The sequence below is a fragment of the Myotis brandtii genome, unplaced genomic scaffold (assembly GCF_000412655.1).
Source record: "Myotis brandtii unplaced genomic scaffold, ASM41265v1 scaffold635, whole genome shotgun sequence".
Taxonomy (NCBI): domain Eukaryota; kingdom Metazoa; phylum Chordata; class Mammalia; order Chiroptera; family Vespertilionidae; genus Myotis; species Myotis brandtii.
This window is the reverse complement of record NW_005370432.1, coordinates 417,355-424,082: the sequence shown is the minus strand read 5'-3', so window position 1 is coordinate 424,082 and position 6,728 is coordinate 417,355. Positions and strand designations below refer to the sequence as shown.

The 6,728-nt window shown below is 39.4% G+C and overlaps 1 protein-coding gene across 2 annotated transcripts in view; it reads right to left on the bottom strand.

Moving 5' to 3' along the window:
* The window catches only part of OPHN1 (oligophrenin 1), a 479,266-nt gene that overhangs the window by 207,953 nt on the left and 264,585 nt on the right, over positions 1-6,728 (bottom strand). The window lies entirely within an intron of this gene.

Below are 6,728 nucleotides of genomic sequence, written 5' to 3'. Positions count from 1 at the left end.
TATTGATTTTTTACAGAGAGGAAGGGAGAGAGATAGAGAGTTAGAAACATCGATGAGAGAGAAACATTGATCAGCTGCCTCCTGCACATCTTCTACTGGGGATGTGCCCGCAACCCAGATACATGCCCTTGACCGGAATCGAACCTGGGACCTTTCAGTCCACAGGCCGAAGCTCTATCCACTGAGCCAAACCGGTTTCGGCAGAAAGTATATTTTTAATAGAAAAAAGAGTCCACTACTTCTGATAGCAAAAAAGTGGTATTAATGACTAAATAATAGAAAAAATAGAACTTTAATATTTAGGATGATAAATATTTAAGGCCAGTGCCCAGCCAACATGGCTCAGTGGTTGAACGTCAACTTATGAACCAAGAGGTCATGGTTTGATTCCGAGTGAGGGCACTTGCCCAAGTTTTGGGTTTGTCCCCCAGTTGGGGGGGCATACAGGAGGCAACCGATCAATGATTCTTTCTCATCATTGATATTTCTTTCTCTTCCTCTCTCTTCTTCTCTAAAATCAATAAAAAATATATATATTTTTTTTAAAAATGTAAAGCCAGTTTTGGAATGGTTCATCTAAAACCTCAAGAAACTAAAATATTCAGAATTGTGTGAAAAAAATTATCTTGCATAGTACGGATATAATCATTATTATGTGTGAGTTTGTTTCACCAATAAAAATGGGGAAAGACATTTAAGAACAAACTTTATACTGTAAACATAACAATTATGTTCCCTAAATATACAAAAAAACTGTCTTCTGAGTCACATACAAAGTATTATTTTGGAAGGCAAAGAGTAACTTGAGTGCACATTTGGTTATGTTTAATTTAGTTAGCTGGAAAAAATAAACTGTAGTATGACTAAAAAAGAAATGTAACTATTTATGCCAAAACAGGTTTTTCCTATTTAAATATCTAAGTAGAAAAACAACTTAATTATTTTCTGTTCAAAATCCAAAATAATATTTTAACCAAATCTTGGCAAGAAAAGGAGTTTACTTAACTATATGACAAGGATGAACTTTACCTGAACCCTGTGCTCCAAGGAGACAGAGGAGGTTTAGAATTCTCCCCATCTTTTTGGTTCTGAGAAACAACTAACTTCAAAGGACCACCCTGCCCTCACTTATAAGACACATCTCCATCCTTTCATATGACTCATGTAAAATGCATGATAACACTCCTTTTTACCTGCTTCTATAAAATGCCAAATTTCATTCCTCTTCTATGAGATGCATCTCATTAATAAGGTTCTTCCCGTTGCACCAGTCTATATAAAATAGCCCCCTTAATTGTTTGTCCTTGAGAAAGCTACAGTAATCAAAACATGGTGGTACTAAGAGAGTAGATTTTAAAAGTTCTCAACACAAGATTAAAAAAAATGTAACTATTGGGAGGGAGTGTCATAGTGGCATAAAAAGACATAGACTAATGGAACAGAGATACCAGAAATAAGTCTCCCCATATATGGTGAAATGATTTTTTTTATAAGGGCACCCTTCAAAGGGAAAAGGACAGTCTTTTCAACAAATGGAGCTAGGAAAACTCGGTATCAACATAATTTGGGATTCCTTATGGAAAGTTCCAGCAAAGCATACATAAAAATGCCTATGTAGTCAATTATCATTTTTGTTGCACCTATTTAAATAATCATGTTAAATCTAATGAGGCCAGACTTACTTTGTAAAGAAGTTTCAAAAAAGGGCATGACTTGTTATTAGAGACATTTATGTTTCAATGGAAAACTATAGCACACCTTTAAGGATCATTAGATTCTTGTTCTGTTCATTGTCTTTGAGCTGCTTTTACCCTCTTGGTAAATTACATTTTGTCAGTGACTACCAAATTCTCAATTATTCTAGTTTCCTTCAATATCTGGCTCCAACTCTCCAAACTAACATTTCCAATTTTTCCCATCCTCCTGACTTGTCATCACTAAGGAAAAAAAAAACTGCCAACTTCCCAAAGCCCTACAAGCTGAAACCAGACAACAATCTTGATTAGCACTTCAAAAAATATTAACACAACGGATCATGTATGAGAAACATTCATGCATGGAATTGCTGCTCCATATGCCACTCAGGATGCTATTGGTTCAATATCTAGAAATCCTCACAATTGGTTGCCCAAACACCAGGTCTCAATGGATGGTTCAGCTGCTGTGTAACAAACAAATGGTGACCAAATGAGAAATGAACTTATATTGTTCAAATAATAAAGACTGTCTATTCTTTCCTTAATCAAGCAAAAGGACAGACAGAAAATCAGGATCAAGATGAAGGAGTAAGATGATCCTGAGCTCACCTCCTCCCATAACACAAAAAACTACAACTACATATAGAACAACTATCACTGAGAACTACCTGAAGATTAGCAGAACATATTTTTCAATAACTGATATAAAGAAAAAGCCATATCCAGATGGGTAAGAAGGGCAGAGATACAGTCTAGTCAGTACCCACACTCAGTGTGATGATCCACAAGTGGTAGGGATATCATAACTGTAGAGGTCCATCCTGAGGAGAGAGAGCTCTGAACCCAACATGGGCTCCCCAGGCCAGCACACCCTCATCAGGGAAAGAAGTCCCCATAATATTTATAATAATAAAAGCATAATGTGTTAATTAGACCAGATGTCCTTTCCCTTCCAGACGAAGCTGGGGCTGCGAGGGAAGCCCGGGTCCCAGGTGCCTGCCTGTGGCTGGAGGGAAGCCCGGGTCCCGGGTACCGGAGGGAAGCCCAGGTCCCAGGTGCCAGAGGGAAGCCAGTGCTGGCAGCCAAGGGAAGGAAGGCCTACTCTTGCATGAATTTCATACATGGGGCCTCTAGTCTAGTTATAAAAAACAGTGGAACTTACATTTGGGAGACCTGAAGAGCTGCAGGAAACCGAGACTCGTCTCTTAAAGTGCTCAAGCACAGCTCAGCCAATGTTGCTGAGTGGTTGAGTGTTGACCCATGAACCAGGAGGTCAGGGTTCAATTCCCAGTCTGGGCGCATGCCCAGGGTTGAAGGCTCAATCCCCAATAGGGGGAGTGCAGGAGGCAGCCAGTCAATGATTTTCTCTCATCATTGATGTTTCTCTCTCTCCCTCTCCCTTCCTCTCTCTGAAATCAATAAAAATATACTTTTGTTGTTTTTTAAATATATTTTTTATTGGTTTCAGAGAGGAAGGCAGAGGGGAGAAAGAGATAGAAACATCAATGATGAAATAGAATCATTGATTGGCTGCCTCCTGCACATGCCCCACTGGGGATCGAGTGTGCAACCCAGGCATGTGCCCTTGATTGGAATTGAACCCAGGACCCTTCAGTCCACTGGCAAATGCTTTAGACACTGAGCCAAACCAGCTAGGGCTAAAATATAATTTTGAAAAAGAACTCATGCACAAAATCCCTCACAATGACTCCCAGCACAGAGGTGCACCAGTCTGAAAATCGCCTGGGTCATATGTGAAGGAGATACATTGACCAATCTTAAGACAAGAGGTGGAAGAGCCGGTATCTGTTGGAACTTTCTATAGGGATGGAATTACTTGCAGGTACCATTTTTAAAATTTTCCTCCCACCTAGCTGAGAGGTGCCATTTTTGACATTCTCAATTAACCTTGTTAACACTGTTTACCCTACACTGGTGTCTTGGAGATCTTGCCCACCCAACTTGCCTACTCCAACTTGCACCCTTTCAAAGTGGTTCCCACTCTATCACAAAAAAGCAGACACCCTCAGCCTATACCAAAATCCACCCAAAATATCTCCAGCCCTACACCCAGCATGCAGATTCAGCAGGCACTGGTATCCCTCAAAAATGACTCTCACCCTGTCACAATTGAGGGGATGGGCTCAGATAGCATCAGAGCCCTTCAAGCAGGTCCTGCACCACCACACCAAGCAGGCAACCTCAGATGGTATCAGTACCCATCTAAAGTGGTTCCCAATTCAGGAGCAAACCCCCACACACCAGTGCATTCTCAGCAGCCAAGGCCAAGCAGTAATGAAGGCCTATTGCTCACATAAGTGTGCCAGAAGCCATTGTGTTAAAACCCACCAGAGTTATGACCTACACACAAGTGTTCCCGCAGCAACCACAGCCAGACCTCACAGGCAGCCAGGGTGGGAGACAGCCCCATCATCCATCAGAACACAGGCAGCAGTTGTGGCTGAGCCTTATAGACAATCAGGCCAGAGGCTAACCCCATTCAACAGTGTACCCACAGCAGTCATAACCAGGCCTCACAGACAGCTAGGCCAGGGACCTGCCCTGCCCACTTGAATATTGACAAGTATTGAGGCTGAACCTCACAGCCAGTTGACTTGGGGCCAAATCCTTCCCACCAGCATGTCCCAGAAATCGCATCAGATTATAATAGGTGAGTGGACACAACCCATACAAGGGAAACCCCAGAGCACATGGCTCTGGAGACCAGGGGAGATTGTGCCACTGGGTACCACAGGACATCTTCTATATAAGGCTACTCCTTCAAGACTAGAAAATATAATTTATCTACCTAATACACAGAAACAAATGGAGTAGGCAAAATGAAGAGATAAAGGAATATGTTCCAAATAAAAGTTCATGACAAAAACGTAAGAAAAATAACTAAACAAAACTGAGATATTTAATCTACCAGATAAAGAGTTCAAAGTCATGATTATAAAGGTGTTCACCAAATTCAACAAGGAAGAATACAGTAAGAACTTCAACAAAAAGTTAAGAAATATAGAAAAGGATTAAATGAGACTGAAGAATACAACAACTGAGATGAAAATTACACCAGTGTGAATCAACAGCAGATGAGATGATGCAAAAAGAATATTCAGTGATCTAGAAGGCAGAGTACAGCAGTGGAAATGGCCCAATCAGAACAGCAAACAGAAAAAAAGAATTTTAAAAAATGGGTTAGTTTAAGACACGTCTGGGACATCAACTGCACTAACATTCATATTATAGGGATCCCAGAAGGAAGAGAGAAAGGGACAGAAAACCTATTTGAAGAAATAAAAGCTGCCCTGCCTGGTGTGGCTCAGTTAGTTGAGCATTATTCCATGTACCAAGAGATCACCAGTTCGATTCCCGGTCAGGACACATGCCTGGGTTGCAGGCTAGATCCCCAGTAGGGTGCATGCAGGGGGCAGCTGATTGATGTTTCTCTTTCATCAATGTTTCTCTCTCCCACTCCCTTCCTCATTCTCTGAAATCAATAAAAACATATTTAGAGAAAAAAAGAAATAAAAGCTGAAAACTTCCCTAACCTGTGAAAGAGACATCCAAGTTGAGGAAGCATGAAATTCCCAAACAAAATGAACCAAAAAAGACCCACACTAAAACACATCATAATTTAAATGTCAACAGTTAAAAATATTCCAAGTGTCCATAAGTAGGTGAGAGGATAAAAAATCTGTGGTACATTTACACAATGGAATATTACACAGCCATAAAAAAGAAGGAAATCTTATCCTTTGTGACAGCATGGATGGGCCTGGAGAGTATTATGCTAAGTGAAATAAGCCAGTCAGAGAAAGGCAAATACCATATGATCTCACTTATATGTGGAATCTAATGAACAAAATTAAGTAACAAACAAAGTAGAAACAGTCTCATAGATACAAAGAACAGACTGACACCTGTCACATGTAATAGGTGTTACAGGGCTGGGTGAAAAAGGTGAAGGGATTAAGAGAAAACAACAACAGTACAGTAAAACATTGATATAATGGATTAATTTGGGCAAGGGGGTGTCAGTTGAAGCTGAAAGTCTGTTATATGAAGTAGGTTTTCCGAATGTATATGTTAAAAACTTGACAAATTAGTTTACCTGTTTTTACTTATGTAGACACATTTGTATAATTAAGTGTATGTACAAAAACTTTAATTTCACAGAAAAGTTTTCTAGTTGTATTACTGTAATTTTAAATTTATACTGAATAGGTATAGTAAATGCATGCATTCATCAGTCACCCGAATAAACAAATGCACAGGGCTGGGGCATGGCTTAGTGCACATGGGAACATCGTAGGCATGCAACAACAGAACCAGTTACCTCAAGATGTGGTATGATCACATGCTAAGCATTCCCCAAACACTGTTTATGAGCGGTGACTTGGATTTAAATATGTAGACTATAGTTGTAGATATGAAGTAGTTATTTATGTCAGAGAAATTACTACAGTTTTTTGTCTCTAACATATTGCCTATTCACTAAAATTAGTCAAACATAACTGAATTAATAACAAAGAATTACTTGTTAATTTAATTATAAGCAAATCTTATTCAAAAGCATTTTAAAATTAACAGGCTGTTAATTTTTACATAGGGCATATGGACCAGAAATTTTGCCTGTTAAATCCAAAGTCCATTAAATTGAGGTCCTCAAAATCAAAGGTTTACTATGTGGTGATTACCAGAGGGAAAGGGTGTGGGGGAGGTAGTAGAGGGTAGGGGAGATAAAAGGTAATAGAAGGAGACTTGACTTGGGATGGTGAACACATCATACAACACACAGATGATGTATTATAGAACTGTACCCCAGAAACCTCTATAATTTTTTAACCAATGTCACTCCAATAAATTCAATAAAAAAGTTCGTTAAAAAGTTTTATAGAGAGGATCTTTTAAAAAGCAAGAGAAAAAACAACCAGTAACGTACAAAGTAGCTCCTATAAGAGTAAAAATTGATTTTTCAGCAGAAACTTTGCAGGCCACAGAGGATAGCACAATATATTCTAAGTG